This window comes from Myotis yumanensis, unplaced genomic scaffold (assembly GCF_028538775.1).
Source record: "Myotis yumanensis isolate MYYU_CA2020_CCGP unplaced genomic scaffold, mMyoYum1.0.hap1 SCAF_2, whole genome shotgun sequence".
NCBI classification, from domain to species: Eukaryota; Metazoa; Chordata; class Mammalia; order Chiroptera; family Vespertilionidae; genus Myotis; species Myotis yumanensis.
In genome coordinates, this window is record NW_027223753.1 from 128,415,326 (window position 1) to 128,442,199 (window position 26,874).

At 36.6% G+C, this 26,874-nt stretch overlaps 1 protein-coding gene and 1 non-coding gene across 4 annotated transcripts in view; both read left to right on the forward strand.

The window, feature by feature from the left end:
* CADM2 (cell adhesion molecule 2) overlaps positions 1-26,874 on the forward strand; it is a 1,200,411-nt gene that overhangs the window by 944,506 nt on the left and 229,031 nt on the right. The window lies entirely within an intron of this gene.
* On the forward strand, positions 16,337-16,465 carry LOC139004664 (small nucleolar RNA SNORA65). Its single transcript, XR_011470514.1, has one exon. It is a non-coding gene; the product is annotated as a small nucleolar RNA SNORA65 (small nucleolar RNA).

Sequence of the window (26,874 nt, forward strand, 5' to 3'; positions counted from 1 at the left end):
GCAAGAACACTTCGTCCTCTTTCCTGAGAGATAGCAAGGTCAGGGGGAGGAGGTTCAGACATTAGTGATTCTGCTAGTGAAATGGCCTCAACCAGAGGGCCATGGGAGTTGCAGGAGCTCATTCCCTGGGCATCCAGAAAAAGCTTCTGAGAATACCTACAACTTATTATGATTGAACCATCCCCTTCCTACCCTTATGTTAAGTTCCCTGCTATCATGGAAGAAATCAAAGTAAGAACAAGAGCAACATAAACAAAGCAAAACCCTCCCTAAGTCCTAGTCTTCCCTTAGCCTAATCCAGTTTTCCTACATGTAGTAGAAAAGAGGGGAGTTGCTTTTTTGTTGTTGCATGAGAGGGAATTGGGGTAAACATGTCACATTTCATGTTGGGACCTGTTCTATCTTCTTGCCACCATTTACGTCCTTTCTCTACAACAAGTCATTTCTGCACAAGGTTGTAGGTGGGAGCTGCAATAGTGACCACAACAACCAAACTAACCTCATTCATGGAGCTCTGTCAGCACTTAAAGCATCTGCAGTGAGGGCTGCTGTGTTTTCTAAATCAGGTACAAGTGATAGAGAGCTTTGTAAAGTACAATAAAAATGGGTTATTAGAAAATGAAGTAATAAAGCACACAAAATGCAAGTCCCAACTTTGTATTATTAAGTTCTATAAAAAATAACATATAAAAATAAATTATAGCCCTAATCGGTTTGGCTCAGTGGATAGAACGTCGGCCTGTGGACTGAAGGGTCCTAGGTTCGAATCCAGTCAAGGGCATGTACCTTGGTTGCAGGCACATCCCCAGTGAGGAGTGTGCAGGAGGCAGCTGATCAATGTTTCTCTCTTATCGATGTTTCTAACTCTCTATCCCTCTCCCTTCCTCTCTGTAAAAAATCAATAAAATATATTTAAAAAAATAAATAAATTACAAAATTGTATGTATTCATTGAGTGTGGTTATATTTGGAATAACACAGTAATTATCTTATTTGTAATTGTTTGTTATTATTTAATCAGAATTAACAAAAATCTATAAAATAAATACTAATTGTTTATATTAAAAATGATATATACACTTTGAGTGACCATCATATATACCAATTATTTAAATTTTAATGTGGTGCATGTGTTTGCTGCTTGCTTGTTTATTTATTCAATCTCCTGGGACTGACTAGAATATTTTACAGGGAATAATGTATAATCTAAATTGTTTCCATGTTTTATATTAATAGCAGTCATAGCAGAGAAATTAATCTCAGACAAGTATGTTGACAGGAATGGAGAAGAGATTTTAAATCTATTTCATCAATCTTAAGATATTCATTTTTAATATTTATCCAAAATGAGACACATTTGCTGCATTTTCAAAATTCAGCTTCAATCCCTCATTAGTAGCTAGTTTCGTATTTATCCTGTAAAGTTAAGTCAAACATTTTTTGATGAAATAAATTGATTCAGGATCTATGAATTTCTATATGTGGACATTTTTTATGTAATATACCATTCAAAATGTTCTGTTGTATTGAAAAATGGTCTGTTTTACAAATGTTCAATGTAAAGATCATCACATATTTTACTGATAATTGTACCTAATTTATGGATCACATCATAAATAATTGTAGAAACTCTGTTCTTTCAAGCCTCTAACTTTTGCCTTTTCATCTTAACTGCCTCTGCAAAACATGTTGCCTTCTTTCCTTGCAAGAAGTATTAGGAGCATTAATGACACCAACTATATCAGACACATTAGGAGGCTGGCCCTATAACTCTCATATCTTAAAATTCCTGGGCTGGTTTCTTATCTTGCATGAAAAAGAGCTTTTGTTGTTGTTCAACATTCTCAACAGAATTTTTCATGTCTGTAACCTCTGTGCCAAGCATGCAGTAAAGTTGTTTATAATCAACTTCATATAAGTAAGAGTCTTGCATTTAAGTTTGAACACAATTCACAGTTGTTACTACATTGCAAAGAATCCTGATATTTGGCTGATATTTTTATTGTGTAGCAAGCATTTCTTGATGACAAAAGCAGTCCATTGGTTTATGTTCTGCATTAGCATTTTAATCTAAGTACTCCACTGTGTTTCCCTGCCATTGTAGCTTGCCAGTTTACTGCTATATAAAACTTAACCCACAAACCAAATTTACCGACAGAGATCACACACTTTGAAGTCATAGCAATGTAAAATTGCTATAAAAGTTTGTAATCATTTATTCTCAACGTGTATAGTCATCTCTTTGATAAACAATTTATAACTGGCACTTTGAGAAACACTGTTGTATATAAAGTAGAGATAATGCCTACTTTGCGGAGATGCGGTTAAGATTACCAATAATCTTGGAAAAGTGTCCACCAAATAGAAGGCATTTTATTTAAAAGAACCATTAAATTGTATTAAATAATTGTATACTCCACTTTAAGCAATTCAGGAGTTGAAAAAGGGATAAATAAAACTATCTGACCTGAAAAGTCTTATAGAGAATTGTATCTGTCTATCGATACTTATGTATCTACATATAGATATACAAAACAAACATATTCAATTATAACATATCTTCTTTTAAAAAAAATCTTTATTGTTGAAAGTGTTACATATATCCCCTGTTTTCCTCCATTGGCACCTTCTAGCTCCCCTGCCCCAGGCCTTCACCACCCTATTGTCTGTGTCCATGGGTTATGCATATATGCAAAAAAATTATTTGGTTTATCTCATCCCACCCACCCACCACCACTGCCTTCCCTCTGAGAGTCTAGAAGCATGAAACAGAATCTCGAATGCATATCTTCTATCAGAAAAACTACTAATTGATTGGGATTGGTCAGAGCATAGGCAGAAAAATTATATTAAATTAAGGAGATCAGAATAAGACTCAAAACAGGAGATGGATTATGAGATAGGCTTAAAAAGATGGCAGGCAGAGCAAGTTGCTGCAATTTGAGACTGTTGAGAGCTTTCTAGGAATTTTGCTGTTATATTCTTTTCCTGGCACATTTTTCTCCACATAGGATGTATTAAGGAAATAGTGGAGAGTCTCTTTTAGCTGAGAGAGCTTGAAAAGCATTAACTCATATAGTCCTCACAAGGGATAAACTGTTATGCATGCTTTACATGTAAGGATCCTAAAGCAGGACAAGCTCAAGGATGTGTTTCAGTTTGCAGCGTGGGAGTATATAAGCCTAAATAGTCTGCCCTCACTCAGAGTCTGTGCTCACCAACAAAATACAGTGCCCTCTCATGGGGATAAATGGGGGCTAAGAATGGAAAGGTTCCAGTGAATTTTCACGGGGAAGCTAAAGATAGAGGGTTTTTCCAAAAAACCTTGAGTTGAGCTCACAGTGCACAAAGCAAGCTGAAAGGTGGTGGAGAGATGTGGCTGCCCAGTGCACTGGTGGGATCAAGCTGGCGCTGCTGTGCATTAGGAATTACAGTTACAATCCTTGATTAGATCTAAAGATTACACGGAGGGTGAAAATCAACTGTGACAAAAATCTCTGAATTTGAGAAGAAAATTCTCTGAGGAAAGAGAAGCTACACATTCCTCTGACCTCCCCTCCACTCTTGGTTATTCACTAAAACTGGGTGAAGGTCAGTGTCCCGGATAGAACAATACCCGGTAATTCAATTGAGAAGCAGAATGGAACTAGGAACTGGAAAAGGAAACAAAAAGGCAATTAATTGTGAGAAACGCTGAGAGCTTTGAATTTATACTGGCAATAAACTGGCTGAATGTATGATTGAGTGGAGGCCTGTGAAGAAATCAGTGATAATCAGTGATAACTCAGGTCTCAAACCTTTGTGAATATGATATCCTCAAGAGAAATGGAGAATTTAGGAGAAGGAGATGAATGTGAGGAGAAAGGGTTAAATTGATGAAAATAGAGTAGTGAATGTTCTTGAAATCTTCCAGTAGGAAGAGTAATTTGTATTGAAAATTATGATATGCATACCTGAATGCATGTAGAATATAAACTGAGAGGTACTTCGTTTGGGTTATTTGAGAACAATATAAAACTGATAGCCATAACTGAAGTAAAATTACCATGAGAATATATAGTTAGATCATAGCAGAAAATACAGGGAACCATCAAAAGGTTCAAGTTAAGCGGGTTTAAAGAAGATACCATTACAAAGGTGCGGGAGAGCTCAAGGAAACCAACAAAAGACTAGCCACTCAGAGACAAACAGTTTGAGAAACCATCACTATCCCTAAGCCTGGAATAACATGTGACCTATACTATAACCAGAACACGCAGGCACTACCACAGCTAACAGAAACACTCTCCCTTGCCCTTTTCCTATCCCACAGTATCCTCCCATGGACTTTCTTTGGCTGGACTTAATTGTAAGGCAGAGGGGAAATGCATCCCATAGGGCCAGTTGCCCAGGCCATATACTGTACAAGGGGTGAAAATGATAAAATCAGACACTGTGACATAAGTAGCAGCATTATTCACAGAATAATCTTAAAAAGGGACTATCTGTAGGATTTAGAATACATATTCTGTGAATATGAACTTTATCTTTTTTAAAATCACTATGTGCAGATACTTTGAAGTATAGGTCTGGTATTAAAGCTTACTCTCACCCAGTCACTGTGTCTCAGTGGCTGAGCATTGACCTATGAACCAGGAGGTCACAGAAATGATTCCTGGTTAGGCCACATACCTGGGTTGTGGGCTCCATCCCCAGTAGGGGGTTGAAGGAGGCAGTTGATAGATGTTTCTATCTCTCTATCCCTCTCCCATCCTCTCTCTGTAAATATCAATAAAAACATGTTTGTTTTTTTTTTTGTTTGTTTGTTTTTTAAACATATTTTATTGATTTTTTATGGAGAGGAAGGGAGAGAGATAGAGAGTTAGAAACATCGACCAGCTGCCTCCTGCACATCTCCCACTGGGGATGTGCCCGCAACCCAGGTACATGCCCTTGACCGGAATCGAACCTGGGACCTTTCAGTCCGCAGGCCGACGCTCTATCCACTGAGCCAAACCGGTTTCGGCAATAAAAACATGTTTTTAAAAGTTTACTCTCAATGCTAAAATGCATTTTTTATGTAGTGATGAAAAATGTAGATTGTACTAACAATGATTTAGAGTATTAACTATTTTGATAATAATTGCTATGTTTCACAATTCCAGTAATTTATCTTTGCAAATAAAATAATATAACTAAGGGATTAGTTTTGTAACAGTATCATGAGTATACTAGAGGCCTGGTGCACAAATTCATGCATGGGTGGGGTCTGGCCATCCCTGCCCCCAATCGGGGTAGGGGGGGATCAGGGGCGGGGCTGGCCAGGGGGAGGGGCCACTAGCCATTGGCCAGCCCTACCCCCTGGTCAAACCCCGCAGTTGAATTCCCTGTCAAGGGGACAATTTGCATATTAGCCTTTTATTATATAGGATAATTACTGACCTCTCATATCATCACATACTTTTATAGAAATTCAGCATAATTTTTAAAATAAAACTTCTCATTCTGATAGGATTTGTTAATTATAAATTCCCTAAGTACATTATCAATCACTTCACTTGGACCATAATATGGTACCAGTGAGTTAATTGGGGCATGTATATAATTATTGGTGAGTCTGACTTTACTTTTTTGTATAAAGCTGCCTACTGTACTATTTAATGAAAAAAAATGCACTTAGATTTAATTATTACTTTCCACCATACTTCTTTTAAAATAATGAGAAATCACATGTGCACATTTCAATCATTAAAATAACAATATTGGAATGAATTATGTTCCTGATTGTAGGGTTTTTATTGTGTTTTTCCCAAACAATATTTTATATAATTTATTATTTCAGAATTAGCAGAAATGCACACAACAGGAATGACTTTAATAGCTGAATTTGTTAAGGAAAAGTGCAAAATAGTTCTCATTCTCTTAATTGCAATATGAAAAGATTCTCCCAATAGTTACTAAATGATAGTGGAGAATGAAGGAGAAAGGGCAAAGAAGAATAAACACTTGTCTTTGAAGTGAACCAGAGGGAATTTCTAGAAGATTTACAACCATACTGGCTCATTGATTACTCAGATGGCAGAAAGATATTCTCAGTGTGCGCTTCTTTATCCTAATGAAAAAGACTATTAACCCACCTCAAAATATATATTAAAAGTTTTATTTTTGTTAAATGGAGAGATCTGTTTAAAACATTTGGGGAATTGGGCCTCTTCTTGAAAATTAGCAACCACTTTTGAAGCAGTACCACTGCAATTACAGATCAAGTGGAGTTAGAATTGAGATATAATTTCTTAAATTCTGATTGCAAGATGAGTGTAGTGAAGAATTGAATTCTTTGTGCTCCAAAGATTATGCAGAACATTTTAATTTCACTGTTACAAAATTGACCCTCAAATGGAAGGTCATATAAGCCAGCTAGAAATTGTATCAAGGATGCTGAAAGCACTATTAATGCCTCTTTCAATGACCTCAAATTGAGAGTATTAAGGAAATCATAGTAGGTTTCATTGAGATCATTCTTTTTATTGAATAAAATTGAACATTCAAGTAAATGAATAATCTTTTTGGACAACATAATATATAAATATATGACCATAAAAACTTGATAGCCCTCCAGCAGTGCTTGTGGAAATTGCAATCTCTTACAAATATTAGAATGGGAGGTAACTCAGTAGAAAATTACAAGGGCTGTCTAAATTCTAGTACATTTCACTTCTAGTGCATTTCCTAAAATATGCATTTTTATTACTTCTTCAGGTGCGTAATGTATATATACTGTATTGTATGGCAGTGTAGAGCCATAGAAATACTATATTTTCTCTGATATCGAAACATTTGACAAGGAAATAAATTGTTCTTTTGAAATTCATGTGATTATCAGTAAATTTGGTAATGGGTAAATTACTTTATTCATAAAAAGCTTAATTATTTTCACACTGTTTTATCATTTTTTTGAAATCCCATTTGTTTTATTGTATAGGAACCAGACCAGAGGCTACTAGAGCTACAATTGATTAGAGAGATTCACTTCAGATGTTTCATAAGGAAAGCCTTCCTGAAGCTTATTTTAATGTGTATATATATAAAATAGTGAATGCTTCTGTGCTGTATTTTCTTCAAGTAGATTTAACCATATGAAGAACTCTACCAGCGGTTCTCAACCTGTGGGTCACAACCCTTTCACAGGGGTCGCCTAAGACCATCGGAAAACACCTATATAATTACATGTTGTTTTTGTGATTAATCACTATGCTTTAATTATGTTCAATTTGTAACAATGAAATTGGGGGTCACCACAACATGAGGAACTGTATTAAAGGGTCGCGGCATTAGGAAGGTTGAGAACCACTCATTTCTACTGGGAAATTTTATAGTAGTTGTGTACCAACTATCTGCAAAATTTTTAAGGAAACAAAATATCAAAAATAGAGTTGATAAAAAATATGATTCTCCAACATTTCTTATAGAAAAAAATGAAAATACCATGAATCTAGCATTTACTTATATTTTTCCATTTGACTTTGTTTAAAATGAGAGCAATTTTTATTGTATACTCAAATCTTTTCATGTTCATAAATGTTATGCTATCTGTTCTTAAGAAGCAAATCCATGAAAAGCAAACTAAACTTAAACACTATCTTATAATAAGTGGTCTTAAGAAAACTGGCGATAACACAACCAAAATATATACGTTAAAAATCATCAACTAACCAGATGAGTTTGGGGCATAAACAGAACAATGCACTTTGCGCTTCTTACTCACACTTCTTATTTTGGGTTTATGTTATTTTAATATATTAAAGTCCTCTTTCTGATCCACTCAGTGTTGAGCAGCTATTTTTCTAAGAATGATGATATATATTTTATTCATCAGTGTTTACTCCTGATTCAGATCTGTGATCCATGTTCTGAGTTGGTTTGTAGTTACATCCCCTTAGGCAACAGAACATGATGAATTACTGGACACATGGGGAGCAGAATACTTATAATACTGGCCTCATTTGCAAGGTTAAATACTTCTTGCTCAGTTCTCCCCATTCCTCTTGTGGGAAAAGAAGGTTGGCCTAGAATGGATAGTGATGGAATTAACATTTTCCAGGTGATTGCTGTATGTCACACACAGTGCTGAGTTTTCACAAGTGACATCTTATACAATCTTCTCAACCTGAGGCTACAGAAGCCCAGATAAGTTAAGTAAATTGCTAATGGTTACAGAATTCATAACTGATATAGCTGAAACCTACTTATACTATCCAAGAAATTAAAATGAACTGAATGGATACTCACATAGGGTGTGGGTGTGTGGGAGTGCGCTTGTATGCATGAGTGCATGTATGTGAATGTTGAAATCGTGGGTGTGATGGCCTCTTGATCACACCAAGATGATAGAAATTAAAATTAGAGATGTTTATCTGGAAGGACATCAAAACTGCAATTGATTAAAAAAGAAAAGAAAAAAAACTTTACTCTGCCCACAGCCTTAATCCTAGTAGTTCTGTTGGGGTTGCCTTTTCTTTTTCATCATAGACTTGTGATTAATGTTTTGATGGACATCTTTTGATAGCTTTTAAAGAGCTAAATTGTAAGACTTGAAATATATGAGAGGTAGCTACTATGAGAGCAGTTTTTGCACATTTTTCTGACTTGTTGGCCTTATCCTGTTAATCACTGTTTACTCTGGGCTATAGGGAAATCACCAGAGATTGCCCAGTCGTCGGGCTCACAGGGGCAGTTTTCATTTGGGAAACTTCAAGAGCTGTGACGAGAGGCTGTGAACCTATAGGTGAAGTAGAGGCACAAAAACTATTAGTTTAAATTCGGAGTGAATTTTGATTCCCTTGTAAATCAAGTGTATTTTAGAGAATTTTAATGTTTTTTTCTGTTTGCTTATAGTGATTGTTGGTGCTTTTCCTAAGGAACCTAATGTACTTTGACTTTCATTGCTTTCTTAATAAAGGGCCTTGCTATTTACCTCCAAAAGAGAATCTTAGAGACCTTGTTTGTATCTAGAGCAAGTGGAATATCTATGCATAAATAGATAGAAGGTAGATATATCCCTTTCTTACAAAAGACAGACACAGTTTAGGCTGATTCTAATATATCACATTGCCTCTAGGGAATTTTCCCTTTAATTAGGTCTTCTCATGGTATTCCCTTTGTGGCTACTGAAAAACTTCATATTTCTAGTTAAGTCCTGGCATAAAGCACTGTGTTTAAAACCCTCAATGCAGAAAATGTCTTTACTATTCTCATACAGAAATATTTTAAATGCCATTATTGCCTACAAATCATCAGTTTTGAAGAAAGAGTTTTAGTTTTGAGATGCCAAATGGAATAAAAATTATATTATTGACTTGTAATGAAGGGATTAAAGTGCATGGATAGAATCTGATCTTTTATCATCACTTATTTAAAGAGCTTTCATGGGAAAAGGGAAAAACTCCCTGTAAAGAGTGTAGTAACTTGCTAGTGAAGTGCACTTTCTCTTAGTGCAGTGAGCTGAAAATAGTCAAAGGGAAAAGCCCAGAGGGCATGATTGTAAAAGTGACCATTTGCTACTGGTGCAGATAATAATTTATTCCAGTGAAAGAAGAAAAGTTATTTTAATCACATATTGCTTCAGGTTCTGATTCTTTCTGCCTTCTGTTGACTGCTAGCAAGAATTAAAAAATTGTAAAGGCAAACTGATCAAGGCCTGAAAATCAGGCTCTTTCCTCAAGAGTCAGTAGTGGAAGTCAGGATTAATTTGTTGCTTTAAAATGTGGAAATCACTGTTCCTGTTGAGTGCAGTGTGTGGCACACCTTAACTATATGATAAAAAAAAGGCCTCATATGTCACTGTACATGTGTGACATAAAGAATATCTATTTGGAAAGATTTAATGGGCCTGGAATAGGGGGTAATAGAAACCGAATTGGTGTAATTTATGTTGTGCACCAAAGAAAATGGCCAGGGAAACTTCAAAGACAATTCCTTCTGCATGACTAACGCTGAAAAGGCATTTTAAAGCTATCTTACTTTTAAGTGAAACTAAGTATCAATCTATTGACTCCGGATTTTATATCTTTAAAGATTTTGATATGAGCAAAGTAGCATTAGTGCATGTTAGCGACTGGCCAGCTGAAATATGGGAGCAAGTATAGTTCAGGCAACAGGCAAACTTATTTTAGGAGACTTCTAATTAACCATTTGAGAAAAAAACTGAACTTACTGATCATGGTTGCCACTGGAGAGACTGTTTTGAAAATGAATGTCTCAGTTTCTATATGGGATAGTTCAATTAATTTAACAAACAAACAAACAAACAAAAACAAGCAGTAACAATCTACTATTCCCTGGGTTAATTTATAGGGGACATTTTATGGCCTGAGATATGTATGATAAGGATAATGCTCAAATCATATTTATTTTAGCTTATTCCTCATGCTCTAAACAACACAAATTAGAATTAGCATAGCTAACTACATTGTGGGATTTTATGTTTATTGTGTTAAATTTGGAGATCTCTGCTTCATTCAGTGGAATGAACCAATGCCATAAAATAAAGGGAAAATAAGCATGCTAACAATATCACTGAGTTATGTAATATTCTTTCTGCTGCTGAAGTAGAAAATCATCTAGTCATTTACACTAGTCTTTCTCCTTTTGCCTAACATTCCATTCGGAAAAGAAACTCAGAGGCAGAGGAATTCCACACCCTGAAGGAAGAATAACTCATCGTGGCAGGTTTAAAGTAGGAGAATTGAGGTGGAACAAAGGGAGCAGGGGAGGGAGAGACATTTTTGTACACAGTGTCTTTTGTTTTGTCAAGTATGTGTCAGTTGCGCCTTCTCATCATTCTTTGGAACTGACTGATGTGCCTCAGCAATCATTTTTGAGGTTCTGTACACATGAAGATCTTAGACTAGAGCAAAAAGCTTTCCTGAAAAACACCTAAGTGAACTTTGACAGACAGTATAGTGTTTTAACTAAAATGTGCTCTATTCTGTTGCAATTCTGCAGGCACATTACCTTTGGATATATTTGCTGGCACTGTAATGTTAAGAAATAGTTAACAGAGATATTGTGATAAAAGATTGAAGTAAGTCATCTTCATGGTAGATAATTATTCATATGTTCCCTTTCTCTTTAGCCCTTATAAGATGTATCTTACTTGTATGAGTTACCTGGACACCAATTCCTTGGGGCATTGTTATTGTCATACATAACAATCATAAATCATTTAGATAAATTCAAATCTTTTTTTTTACAAGAGTATTTTATCATCACCATATGTATGTTCAATTCAAATTTCAAGTGGCTATCTCGTTATTTAACAATGGCTGAAGAGCTAGTCAATGAGGCTAAATGGCCTATGTGGGAGTATCATTGCACCACTACGTGAATTTAAACAAGGGACTTGAAGTTTCTGCATTTAAAAGGAGACATTATTTGGAAAAATATGAAGAAAAATATCTCATGGATCAAGACTAGCTACTTAATCTGCAGTTCTAGGGGGAAAATAAAATGAGTGGACCTTTGTTCAAAATTTATGACTAATTATATGTTGCAACAACAGAGCATTAAACCTAAGCGCTGACAGGGGAGCTTTAAGCCAAGCATGGAGCCCTTCTAAGGCAGAGCCCTACGCAACCCAGTTTGTAATTGTTATGAAGATTAAATAAGTTTGTAAATTGAAAGTATATAGACTACTTCCTAGCACATATTAAGAACTCAAAATAATTTTAATAAAAATATTCTACAACATTTTATTTGAGGTGCTCTGGCTATATATTATGTTATTCTTAAAATATAATAACTTTAACTTAAGAGTATATATTTTGTTTTGTTTTAAAATTTTGAAGCTATTATAACTAACAACAGAATGTTGCCTCTGAAAAGCCAGGTGGTCAAATGAAGGTGATATTTGTCTGTAGGAGAGATACATACGGAATAGGGAGTGGTGAAAGGGAGAGCAGAATCGAGTTGTGTTGTGTGGTTTCCCTTTGGAAGACCTTCTGAGGAGAGCAATGTGGTCTGGGATGCGGAGTTACAGGGAGACCACTTGGACAAAGATTTGGGTACAGGAGGTGGAAACCCAAGTTGCTGCAGGTTCACAAAATAGGGAAATACTAGTAATTCAACTGTGAGGAGGATCAGGATAAAGTTAGGTCTCAGAATCCATTGCAATCTTGGGCAATTGAATAGTAACTGCCACTTGCTCTCTCTTTCTTAAATCATTGATTTTTTTTTCTGCTTATTGCCTTCATGCTCTCCAAATAGTGACTGGCTTGTTAAATATTAGCAAAAACTGTCCCACAACAATTTGTGATGCTTATATCATTTGGCTTAAAATCACACAGAAAAGGAGTTAGTTTTCATTTTTTATTTATATAAAAGAGTCAGAGAAAGAGGTATGATTCTATTGTATTCAGTCACCAAAATGCTGCACTCCAGACTGCTGAGCTATGGTTGGGCTGGAATGAGTGCTCACAGAGTGCAGACGTGGTCACTGAGAGCTGAACCTGTGTTCAGACTAGGGCAGCCCTACACAGCCTAATGGATAAGGCAACTGCTTCCAGAATAGGTGGAATCACCCTGGTGAAGGCAGACAAGCTAATTAAGCTCCAAAGAGAAACTAAATATTCTCTGGAGAAGAGAGAAATTAACCTAATGATTTAAAATAGCAATTGGAAAAAAAAATTGGAAAAATAAATACGTCAATGCCTTGCCATTATAGCATAACATAGGGGTGGCAAAGTGGTAAGTAAACCAGAGCCTATAGTAATTGAATTTATCAGATACTTCAAATTTTCTTACTACAAATTTATTATTGTTGGTAAATTGCTCGAACCACCCTACTGTAAGTGACTCTCGATTATTGCTGTGCCTCAGTATCACCTGGGGGAGACTTAAAAAATACAGATGTATAGGGCCTACTGCCTGAAATTATGACTCCATTGGTTTGGAGCCTGGCTCAAGCAGTGGTATTTTCAAGATCCCCCTGGTGAGTTTAATGTGCAGCCAAGATTGAAAATCACCAGGTATTTAACTAAGTTATTTCTTATTGGCTCTGTACAATATTTTTTATATCGCTACAGAATATAAAACACCAGTCATAGATTTCAAAAAAGTATTTTTGTCCAGTTACAATAATGGAATGAGGATGGGGCTATGAAGGTGACAAAGGTGATTTTGATGGTACAAAAGTAAATAAACAGTTAGTACCTTAAAGGATTTATAACCCACAGCTCAAAATGTAATTGAAAAGCCCTTACAGCAAATTCACTTGGGGTTGCTTGTTAAAATTTCAGATGCCTTGGCCTTACCCTGATCTACTAAATTAGAATCTCTTGAGGTGAGCTCCAGAACATGCAGTTTACCAGCCCCTCTCTTGAACATACATGTATGAAAGTTTAAGAGCCATGGTTAGGGCCACATGCCTAATCCTCACAGCTATTCTTTCCTTCAGCAAACTTAACGGCAAAGATCATAGTACCCTAATTAGCATTGCTGCTCACCTGGTGACTGTAACTCATTGCATACCATAGTGCCTAAGAGAATTAAAAAGATCAGTATTTATTTATTTATTTATTTATTTATTTATTTATTTGCTGACTGACTGAATAAACCCTCTTTTTAGTTTTTGAAATAGTACTATGTCCTGCCCTAACTGGTTTGGCTCAATGAATAGAACGTCGGCGTGCAGACTCAAGAGTCCCAGGTTCGATTCCGGTCAAGGGCATGTAACTTGGTTGCAGGCACATGCCCAGTAGGGAGTGTGCAGGAGGCAGCTGATCGATGTTTCTCTCTCATCGATGTTTCTAACTCTCTATCCCTCTCCCTTCCTCTCTTTAAGAAATCAATAAAATATATTAAAAAAAAGAAATAGTACTATGTCCTCTCTATTTAGTTAAAGATGACTATTCTGTATTATATAGAAACTGCTATTTTTATATACCCCTGTCCCTTTTGTAATATTTATAATATTTATTCTTATAGGCTGTATATTTTTCCTCTACACTTAGGTCTTATGAAAAAGGGCTAGTAATAAGTAATAAACAATTAAAATATGTAGATATTAGTTATTATTTGCCCTTTCTCTGATTTGACCTTGGGACTATATCTGTATACTAGCCATTCTGTCACCTATGTTATGGAGCTCAGTAAATGCAGCTGCATTTCATATACATAAAGCATGTATAAAATTCAGCTTTCTATTTAATTGACATTAACCAAGATGAAGGGAAGTGAGTCTGAAAGAATAAAGGTAATATCTCAATCGCAATTATGCAAGTCAGGGTCACTTATTTAACAGTCAGGAGGGAAACATCAAAATTCTACTTTCTTGGATTACATATTCAGGAAGATGCTGAATTTAGTTACCATCTCACAGATTAAGTAAGTGTAAGCAGCTATGTACTCTTTATAGATCTTATGAAATAATTTATCCAATAAAAAAAGAACTTTATCATTATCATTTGAGAGTTACAAGTAATTATGGGTAGTAAAAGAGAGGCACTAAAATGCAGCATTATTACTTGCCCTCTTATTTCTCATAGAGACATGTTCATGAATTGAATCAGGATTCTACTAGGAATTGTGTATTTCAAATTTCTCTGTATTTGTATATAATTTCCCATTGCAGTCTATATTTTAGCTTTTTTCTGTAATTGCTTGAATTTTATTCCACATGTGTTCTTTCTTTGACAACCATGTTTCCTTGGTTCAATAAATGTTATCAAGCATTCTTTGACTGTTCCTATTGCATCAACCTTAATTAGCTTTTGATTACTGTTAATTTCACAGCATTTTCCCTTTAATACGTTGCATCAAAATGCTTTCATTTCTGTTGCAGCAAGTTTAATTAGTTTTTGAGCCTTGTTTCTCTTCCATTAAAAAAGATGACACCCACTTTCTTTGTTTCTATGAGGATGTCCATGTCTTACAGCAATGTTCCTCAGAAGCCCTCGCCCAAGACTTACAAAACAAAATTGTGGTAACTTGTAGCCTTTGCATTTGCATCAGAAATGTTCCCATGTACTTACATCTTTATAGTCACTTCTGATTATCTTTTTAAAATAGTATATCTTGATTTTCCTGTTTTAAAAGGGCTAAATCACTTATTTGAAACAACTAGCATTCCCATTGGCCCATCAAATTAATTTTAAAAACTGTTTAACACTTCGTGTATTCAATTACAGGACAGAAAATAACTGTTTTTTCAGGAGTGTTTGTGCATTTTGTCTTGGTGAACTAAACTGTTACTTCTAATATCCCTTAGGATAAAGCAGGGGTGGGCAACCTTTTTGTGAGTGCATGCCAACCCTAATTTTTTGAGAACATGTTACACCTACTTGATATCTCTTAAGGTGTATGCATGTGAAGAACCTTGAAGAAATAATAAAATTCATTCAAGCGACAAAAACACAGTATATGATGATGAAAAATACATTTATTTTTTAATGTATACATGTACACTGATAGTCCGACAGAAAACTGTATGACTCTGTTTGATATTATCAGTGGGACTTTTGCTGCTGCGTCACTGATGACAGATTTTACATCAGGTTTATATTCCATGACCTCCAGAGATATGCACGAGCTACTACTTTCATCCGTCAGGCTACTCCTATTATGAGACAACAAAATTCATCACTGAGAACAAAGATTCACAAGCGTATGTGTATGAAACCAAAACACTGGTCAGACCTAGGAAGGCAGGGAGAGTTAAGGCAGAGGCATAGAAATTGCTCTTCCCCTCTCTCGTCAATCCATGTCTATGGTCTTTAAGATAACTTGTTATGTAAAATTATTTACTTATCTAAGATGCACCTACACTGAATTTATCTGAAAAATAAAAAAGTTGATATTAAGAAAAAAATTGTAAATGAAAGATTATAAGAAAGGGTTTCGCATGCCAGCAAAAGTTACTGGGGTGCCATGTTTGGCACACGTGCCAGGGGTTGCCCACCCCTGGGATAAAGTAACACCCAATTTTTTTTACTGTATATTAATGAGTTGTAATTGTTAGCATGCTGGATATATTTATTTTGTTATAATAAAATACATTAATTTATAATAATGCATTATATGTTTACATCATATATGGTTGACCCTTGAAAAACACAGATTTGAACTACATAAGTCCATTTATACACAGATTTTTTTCAATAAATGATGTAACTATATTTTCTCTTCCTTATTATTTCTTAATAACAATTTTTATCTAGCTTATATTATTGTAAGAATACAGTATGTAATACATATGACATACAAAATATGTGTTAATTGACTGTTTGTGTTTTAATAAGGCTAAGTCAACCAGAGGCTTTTAGTAATTAACTTTGGGGAAGTCAAAGTTATACATTTAGCCACCCACCCCATACCTTACCAGTTGTCTGTTGTCTGGTGCAATCCAGTAGTGAGCTGATTCCAAATCCCAGCTTAGGAAACAGGCTTATTCTACATGTGCATAGCTCTGTGCAGAAAGCATGGGAACGTCTAGAAACGAGAAAGGAAGGAAGGAAGGAAGGAAGGAAGGAAGGAAGGAAGGAAGGAAGGAAGGGAGGGAGGGAGGGAGGGAGGGAGGGAGGGAGGAAGGAAGGAAGGAAGGAAGGAAGGAAGGAAGGAAGGAAGGAAGAAAGGAAGGAAAAGAGGGAAAGAGGGAAAGGAAGGAAAGAAGGAAGAGAGAGAGAGAGAGAGAGAGAGAGAGAGAGAGAAAGGAAGGGAGGGAAGAAAGAGAAAGAGGGGAAAATTATTCATGGATTTTAAACTATGCCTCTAACCCCCACACTATTCAAGGGTCAACTGTACATCATTAACTCATTGATATTTATTTATGTGACTTGAAATATAAACTAGGACATCTGTGGGGATTTGAAACTTTTAATTATTTCCTACCAAAAAAAATTAATAGGTAAGAGCAAAGTGTGTATACAGAGCATATTAATATTGTATGACAACCATTCAAATACCAATGATTCTAAATTGTTTGTAATATTCTATATTATAAAAGACATTATAATAATTATCATCATAATATAATAATCAACATTTTAAAATTATTGGGATAAATGAAAGAAAACTAAATGCTCAATCTAAGAATTGATTAAATTAATTATGATACACTCAATTGATAACATAAAACTCTTTACAGAGAAAATTGATAGTTGCAAAACAAAAAATTGAGTATTACATTTAATGGTATTCATTTGGTATATATTTAAATATATTTTCCAGTGCCAGACTAGAAGTATATACAGAGGTGAGGGGAAAGTGTAATAGAAGCATTAAAGAGAAGAGAAGGGGTTACAAATCTTGTATGTATCAATATAGTGTCCCTTGCTTAGAAAATGTAAACCCTGGCATTTGTAAGAGTTTAAATGCCACCTACAATGTTTCATTTGTTTCCATATTATTTTCCAAAGCTCATGCAAACTCTGTTTGACTCTGTTGGAGAAAGTTCATTATCTTCTTACTATCTTCAGTTAACCCTGAAATAATGACCTTAAGCTAAAATCTGCAAGGATGTTGCTTTCATTATTGGGTTCTAATTCTACCCAATCAATCCATATGGGCGGTGGTTGGTGGGGAGAGGGGTTTACATCTGTTATCTCTAGTACATGTTACATAATTACAATGTAGAATAACATGATATTTGTTTAGATTAACAGACTTTATTAATAAATATGCATTAATAAAGATAATATGTACCAAGAGAGATACCTGCATTTTTTTTTCTTGTTTTATTTTTAGGCAGAGAATAAGAATCTGTCATTTTCTCATTTGATTGACCTTAAAATGACTCTAGTCTCCCTAATTTCATTAATGTGCCCTCATTAAGAAGCCCTATAACAGTACTAGAGGCCCAGTGCACAGATTTGTATACCAGTGGGGTCCATAGGCATGGCCTGCGGAAATTGGGCCAAAACCAGCAGTCCCATGCAGCCCGCCACTCCTGCCTGCCACTCCTGCTAATCCTGGCTCCACTGTGCCTGCTGGGGGGCTCGCACCCTGTCAGTCCCAATCTGGAGAGGCTCACGCCACCACAGTGTCACTCACTAGCCATGGCGGTGCTCACCAGCCCTGAGCCCTACACCTGGTGCCCCTTGGTCATTTGGTCTTTTGGTCATTCAGTCACTTAGGCTTTTATATATATAGACTTGATATTTGTGCACGGGGTGGTCCCTCAACCTGGCCTGCAATCTGGGATGCTGCATGCACCAGTGACCATACCTTTCATACAGGTGAAAGACATCTTGCTATTGAATGGGCAGCTACATTTTTTTGCCCTGATTATAAAAAGTAGTACATAACATGATCCTTCTGAAGCAGTAGTACCATTTTCTTATGGGTGGAAAAACTGAAGCAGAAAGAATTTAAATAATTGGCTTTTCACACAGTTATAAGTGTCAGAATCAGAGCTGAGCACAAAATGTGCAAGCCAAAATCCATGCATGTCATTGCTGCATCATCCTGTTTTTTCAGTGTCAGAGTAGCCTTGCCAGGTTTTAATTTTTAAATCTAAGAGACTGTTCCCAATATATAGGGTATGGTCCCTAGGCCTGGCTCGCGATCAGGGCCGATCTGTGGGGTGACCAGTGGGCAGGGTAATGGAGAGATCCCCGCTGGCCCCTGCCTTGGCTGGTGCCTGGTGCTGCCCTCTGGCTGGCCCTGCCCTCCCGATCATCTCTGCCAGTTGCTTCCCTCTCAGGGGGGCAGACACTCATCATAGGAGCAGATGCGCTGAGCATCTGCCCCCTGGTGGTCAGTGCACATCATAGTGACCAGTCATTCTGCTGGTCATTCCACCATTTGATCGAATTGCATATTAGGGTTTTATTATATAGGAACAGTGGCCTGGTGCACAAAATCCATGCACTCAGGGGGGTGGCGGTCTCCCAGCCTGGCCTGTGCCCTGTCACAGTGTGGGAGGCCTCTGCCAGGCCCCGGCCCCATCCCTGATGGTACAAGTCCCCGCCCACCTGTGCTTGCTGTTCATGCAGCCTTCTGCTAATTGGTTGTTATGCGTGAGTGTGTCCCGACCATTTGCATATTACCCCTTTATTAGTATAGATTAGAGAATTTTCAGGGCGTGTAGTTCATAAAATCACCATTTCTGTCTTGTAAGTAATTATAATGTATGTTTATTTCTATAATAAATCCTTCTATCACACACACATTACTGGTATGTTATGTCTTTTACATGATTTTAAAAAATTTAATAGCTTTAATGCATGTATTTACCAGTTTTGCAGCTGCTGAAGAGATTAAAAAAAGTACCACAAAAAAATTTACGATAAACCATCATGATTAGTGCCTCAGCGTATTGCTCCAGAGAAAAACAAATTAGCACTAGAAGGAAAATCTGTTGTGGGAAGTCCCACACTGCTGGTGTAATGACCTATCCCCACAAGAGGATTGAATAGAATAGATCCATTGTAACTTCCCAAATGATCATGGCTGGCAGCCTCTGGAGATGAGGAACAGCTGAAGTGATAGAGAAAATAAAATGTTCTGCTTGAATGCAAGCTGTATTTGCCTGCTTCCCTCAGCCCTCTTTCAGGAAATGTTGCCCTTTCAGACTAGGACACCTGATATTTAGTTTGTGGCAAAAACTAGACTTGGATCAATGAGATCTATCTTCTTGGGTCAAATAATAACCTGCTCACGGTCCCTTAAATTCATCTCAAATCTCCATTTCTTTTAGAAATCTCTCCTGCAGACTGACTACCATCACATATCTTTTTAGCCAAATTAGGATGTAAGGATGTCCCTATGCCTCTTCTCTACAGACCCCACTGAGGAATCGAGGATAAAGAGAGGATGTCACATCTGTTTTAATACAACCTTTCTTTGGTTTATTGAACTCACTAAAGGCCCGATGCATGAAATTCATGCAAGAGGAGGCCTTCTGTCCCCCAGCTGCTGGCACTGGCTTCCCTCTGGCACCCGGGACCTGGGCTTCCCTCCAGCCACTGGCAGGCACCTGGGACCCGGGCTTCCCTCTTCAGCCCTGGCTTTGTTCAGAAGGTCGACCGGAAGGATGACCAGTCTAATTAGCATATTACACTTTTATTATTATAGATCCTAGTGTCTCCTCTTTGATTGTCATGTTTGCCTTTACTGTTTACTTCTTGCAGGACAAAGGATTATGACTCACAAATGGTTACAGATTAATTCCTTAGGTATCAGATTCATAAATTACTAGAGTAGATGCTGTATACAAAATTACTTAGCATTAATCTCTAGACCTTAAATAGCAGATTAAAATATAAAAAAGTTAAGTAGATAATTGTAATTATATGCCAGAAGTTCTAGTAGTTCCTATGAGCCTTTGCAGAGAAAATACAACTATAATGAAATGTTTAGTATTATTATGGCTTTGAAACACCATGGCCTTTAAGGTAGACTAGAATCATCTTAAAGAATGCATTTTGTAAAACATGGAATAATAATTAAAATATGTTGTTCTTAGTTTATATTTAGATTTCATTTATAAAAGTAAAAAAATCTTATATTTTGTTTCAATAATTTCTTTCTTTCTTTCTTTCTTTCTTCCTTCCTTCCTTCCTTCCTTCCTTCCTTCCTTCCTTCCTTCCTTCCTTTCTTTAGCTGACATTAAATACATGGAAATCAAAATAACAGCAGAGTGATTGTCTTCTATTATTCTCGCTTACTCTGTCCTGTTATTCATTACTGTAAATTTATAATGGTATATATGGAAATTGTTTATTTTTCTCATGAACAAAAGAAATAACTTAATTATTTCTTTTAAATTAACCATGTATTGTTTTATTATTTAAAATAAGATACATTACAAATACATTTTAAAATAAATATTTGTATGAGTTTTTTTTAAACATCCCATTATCTTGATTTTCAAATGTAATATATATGGTGTCAATTATGTCATTCTCTCATCAGTTTAATATACATGAGGAAAATACCCTTATACAGTTGGGGTCAGGGGAGTGTTAACTAACTATATGCAGGATTATCATTATTATGTATTGAAACCTGTTTTTCTCCCAAGCCCAGAGTGCATTTGAAGATCATCTTAATGTTCCTGGTAAAAAACAGAAGCTAAAACTCCAGGGAGAACTCTAAAACAATTTGCTGTATCACTTCCCAAAAATTAAGCTTGAGCAAGAGTTTCTATTATAAGTCTTTTCAGAAAATGGTTCAGCTGTGTGTGGGAGAGCGGGGGACGGGGAGGAGAATGCACATGTATATACATGTGTGTAAAGGGCAGTAAATAAAAAATAAGCCTAATGTTCTTAGTGTAAGTACTGAAAGTATCCCTCTACACCCATTCAGAGTTGTGGGGTGTTTAGGGACTCTGGTTCTGCAGCCAGACTCCCTGGGTTTAGTCCCAGCACCACTTCTTCATAGCGGCAAACCTTGAACAGGGCATGAATATCTCTAAGCTTTAGTTTCCTTGTCTCTCCAAAATGGGTAATAATATTGATATCTTCTTCATGGAGTTCTTGAGAGGAATATATGATATAATGCAGGTTTCAGAGATTTCTGAGCTTCAAAGGAGTTTTTCTTTATTTAACAGTGTAATAGCCGATATAGCTGAATTTGTTATTCTGAAGAACAGGTCAAAGCTTGGTAGAGTGAGTTTAGAGTTCTATCTGTTTCAGTGTCCTTCCGCAAATTTTAGTTTTAATATTCCATTTTTTTAACTCTTATGGAATAAAGAGAAACACATTTTTAAAATAGAATAAAAGCCAGGAACAAATATAAAAGGAATATGTGTTGCTTTAGCTTTATGGGGATTGATATAGTCACAATAAAAATTCCTAAAATGAAGGGGGGGGGTGGAAAAAGAGGACTGCATTGAATATGAGTTAAAATTTCTATTCAAATCTACATGGAAAAACATAAGTAAAAGACTTTCAGAAACACCTTTTCAGTTCATTGATAAATTAAGATTAGCATTTGTTTTCTATATATTGCTATGTTACATAACTATTGTTGAAAAACTGATCTAAAATGTATGCCTTTAATACCGAGAGTCTCATCTCCTAATCATTCCTGATATTGTATTTATAGCATACGCCCATATGTGTATACTACACAAGATGAGAGGCAATAAAACAAATTTTAAGGAGCAAAATTACTCTTAAATTGTGGTCAGGTATTTGCATGGGATATTGAAGTCTCAGGGAAGCCTTGTTGGGGGGAGCTCTGAGACTGGTCTCTCTGTTGGAGTCTGGCTTAGTGGTGACCCTGGACTCAAATTGAAGTCTTAGTTATAGAGCCGAGGTCCCAGTTGGTCTGGGAGTGGGGCTGCCTGGGCAATAGCAAAGGGAAGCACAGGCCATCTTTTCTATAGGAGAGCATCAGGGAAGGACAACAAAGGCATTTTAATCCTGGAATTTTACTATTATTTCTGTATTATTTTATACTAGAGACCCGTTCCAGGAAGATTCCTGCAAGAATAGGGCTTTCTGAGGCCAGAGCGAAGCAGAGAAGGGAGCGAAGCCCGCTGAGGCAGGCTTTGCTCCCTTCTCCATGGCCTCGTTCCCTCTCATCTCCGCCGCCTCACTTCCTCTCCTGTCTGCCGCCTCGCTCCCTCCCTTCTCCGCCTCCTTGCTCCCTCTTGTCTCTGCTGCCTCACCCCCTCCCATGTCTGCCATCTCCCTCCCATGTCTCCCTCCCTTCTCCACTGCCTCGCTTCCTCCCATCTCTGCCACTTCACTCCCTCCCTTCTCCTCTGCCTCACTTCCTCCTGTGTTCACTGCCTCGCTCCCTTCCATCTCCTCTGCCTTGCTCCCTCTTGTCTCTGCTGCCTCACTCCCTCCTGTGTCTGCTGCCTTAGCTCCACTCCCATCTCTGTCGCCGCGGCTCCGTTTCCTTCTCCGCCACTTCGCTCCCTTCTGCAGCGCTTGGCTTCCTTCTATGCTGTCTTCAGTCTTCGCTCCAGGCCTGTGTATGCAAATTAACTGCCATCTTTGTTGGGTTAATTTGCATATAACTCTGATTGGTTGGTGGGCATAGCGGGGGATGGTCAATTTGCATGTTTCTCTTTTATTAGTGTAAATAGGCCTCAAACTGCAGAACACAAAAGGTCATAAGAGTTTTCATTAACAGAGATATCACTATATTTTTTTCTTTTCTTACATTTTAATTTCTTTCTGAATGCTTAATTTAGAAAAATCAACATTCATTCATTTACATATATAAGGAGCACCCACATTGTACGTTAGCATGTCTAACAGAGCTATAGAGAAACAATTGGGAACAAGTAGATTTTCTGTTATTTCAGTCTTATATTTTTATTTAGAACTCTCTGAGTCAGAAATGCCAACAATGTTTGGGTTGGAAGTTTAAGAAACAGGATATTTAGGGAACACTTTGTCAAAAAAGACTGAATTTTAAAGATACAAAGTTTTTGCAATGAAGCATAAATTAAAGTATAAATTTAAGATTATGTGCCTACTTTTCCCTCAGCCATTATCACAATGAGTGAATATGAAAACAAATATATAGTCCTAGCAGGACAATTCAGGATCAGGGTGGGGTGTACTTGGTTAGTACGACAGTACAATTTTGTTCTCAAAGCCCAAAGAGTCAGAACATTATTTGAAAGTCATAGCATCATATCTTTTGGTAATCATTTAATTGTAAACCCTTTATTAATACATGATGGCTTTGTCTTCAGTTCTTAACTTTTACTCATAATGAAAGTATATAATGAATCTTATTTCACTATTTTCTCTAAACGTTTTAAACATTTTACCTCGGATTTGGAACCTGAATTTTAGAAAAGTACATAATTGAATAACTACAATAAATTATGGATACATATTTAAAAATTTTATTTAGTAAACATATTCACTTGCTCACTATGTGCCAGGTACTGGACATTTAGTCCTCATGACCAATCTAGTAGTGAGGTCCTTTATTAGCTTATTATGGAAAAGGGAACCAAGCCTCAGAGAATTTAAATAACTTTCCTAAATTCACAGTGATAGTTGGCAGAATAAAAATATGAATTTGGGTAGTCTATACTTTTCACATTCCATTTAATGAAAATTACCCACATGGCCTCAAAAGATGAAAGGGGACTAGAAATGATAGTGACTGCCTTCCAGACAATTTTACAGAAAGAGAAAAGGAACCTGCATCAGCAGGATGGCCAACCATCTGTGTCACAGTCATATTACCTAAACTGAGCCAATGCTTGTTTATGTACAGGAACATGCTGTTGGCCAGTCCATTGATTAGAGTCAGAGTCAGTGGTAGTATGAAAGATCTGTAAGATTGTATTCTTTCCTAGATTGTATTGTTTTAACAATAATGACAAGTTCTGGCAAGGATGTGGAGAAAAAGGAACCCTGGTGCACTGCTGGTGGGAATGCAGACTGGTGCAGCCACTGTGCAGAACACTATGGAGTTTCCTCAAAAAATGAAAAATGGAACTCTCATTTGACCCAGTGATCCCACTTCTAGGACTACTATGTCCCAAGAAACTAAAGAACCAATCAGAAAGGATATATGCACCCTTATGTCCATAGCAGCACAATTTACCATAGCTAAGATTTGGAAACAACCGAAGTGCCCATCAGCAGATAAGTGGATTAAAAAAACGGTGGTACATTTACACAATGGAATACTATGCTTCTGTAAAAAAGAAGGAATTCTTACCATTTGCAACAGCCTGGATGTAACTGGAAAGCATTATGCTAAGTGAAATAAGCCAGTCAGAGAAAGATAAATATCACATGATCTCACTCATTTGTGAAATAATGAACAACAAAAACTGATTAACAAAAACAGATCCAGAGATAGAGAATCATGGATCAGACTGTCAAACCTCAGAGGGAAGGTAGGGGAGGAGAGTTGTAAGGGGGAGAGATCAACTAAAGGACTTATATGCATGCATATCAGCCTAACCAATGGACACAGACACCCTAGGGGTGAGGGCATGAGTGCGTGGGTTGGGGGGGCAATGGGAAGATAAGGACACATATGTAATACCTTAACCAATAAAGAATAATAAAAAATAATAATGATTGCATGCTGGACTCTGAACAAATACTGTTACCTTGGGAAATGTTATTCATACTATTGATTAATAATTTTTTATCAATATATTTTATGAAGAATTTTTACCCCAAATGAATTTCTTTTTATTAAAATCAACATTCTTGCCTTGTAAAACATATCTTTAATATATATATATGTGTATATATATATACATATATATACATATATATATACATATGACATATATATGCATATTATAATTAATTTCAGAGAAGAAGAGAGAGATAGAAGCATCAATGATAAGAGAGAATCATTGATTGGCTATCTCCTGCATGCCCACACTGGGGATTGAACCTGCAACATGGCCTGAGCAGAAATTGAACAGTGACCTCCTGGTTCAAAGGTTGATGCTCAACCACTGAGCCATGTCACCTGGGCATAAAACATATCTTGAATTTCCAAATAACCTCTTAAATACTTCCAGCTCCAGAATTATGGAAACAGTCACACCTTGTTCAATAACCTGAATAGAATAAACAGCTCACTCAGTTAAAAATAAACCTTGTTAGAACAGGCCAGCTTGGCTCAATTGGGTGGGTGTCTTCCCTTGAACACAAAGGTTGCCAGTTGGATACCCAATCAGAGCACATGCTGGGTTGCATGATCCCTGGTAGAGGGTCCACAGCTCTCTCTCTCTCTCTCTCTCTCTCTCTCTCTCTCTCTCCTCTTCCTTCCTCCCTCTCTCTCTCTCTCTCTAAAAACATAAATTTAAAATCTTTAAAAAACATAAACCTTGTTTGAACAAGCTTCTCTATTTCCTATAGAAGCATCATGTTTTGAGTGTCAGTCATCATGTGAAATTCACTACAGTCCAGGTATTTATTTAGCACCAGGATGTCCAAACTAGGGAAAGAATTTGTTTGTTGGTTTGCTTAGTTATTGTTGTTTTTTATGGAATATTTTTGGGCTTGACTTTAACAGATATGTCCTGAGGTCAGATGTGACCAAATTTAGTACATACAAAACTCAAGAGAGCAGGGAATTTATTAGGTGCAGGACTTCTCAGAGACTTTGTTTTCAGATGCTCTTGCACATGGGGTGTCACCAAGAATGAGGATTAGTGGGAAGATGTTTCAGTTTGAGCCACACAAAATCAAATGAACATAACTGAATATGTTTTAAATTTAGGATACTATCGAGAACATAGGGATGAATGTGTATTAAGGAATGGAAACTTTGTGTATTTTACTGTCCATTAACTCAGGCTTCTCAAATGTTTTCAAGTCTCGGCACTGATAGAAAATGACAATATTTATTTTGGCAAACTAGGGTAAATAGATAAGGCCATTAAGACTGGGAGTTATAGGTCCAGAGGTGGAGCCTGAGTGCTGACGTGATCATTTCAATGCAATGATCAGCACCATTACAACTAGTGGTGGTTCACAAAGAACACAAGAATGCTTGCACAGTGTGGCTATGTGATTGCTCTCTCTTCTGCTCTGTACAAATGCCGCTTTCCTCTCATACAATGTGTCAATCACAGGATGCTTCACCCTGTGTCTTGTGTCTTTCTGTGTCTTTCTGACTTATTTTGATTTACATAAAGTTTTTACCTATTGCATCTTCAAATGTTGACAGTTCATTTAAAATATAAGTTTTACTTCAAGAAATGTCTAAGATTTTACTGTCTATGCATTCTTCCAAGATGTTTAAGTTTTCAAGTCTAACATTGATGTCTTTAATGCATTTTGAGTCTGTTTTTGTGTATGGTGTGAAAATGTAGTCTATTTGTCCAATATTCCCAAGGCCATTTATTAAATAGACTATCTTTATCCCATTTTTGCCTCCTTTGTCAAATATTAATTGACTATAAAGGTGTAGGTTTAATTCTGGCTCTCTATTCTGTTCCACT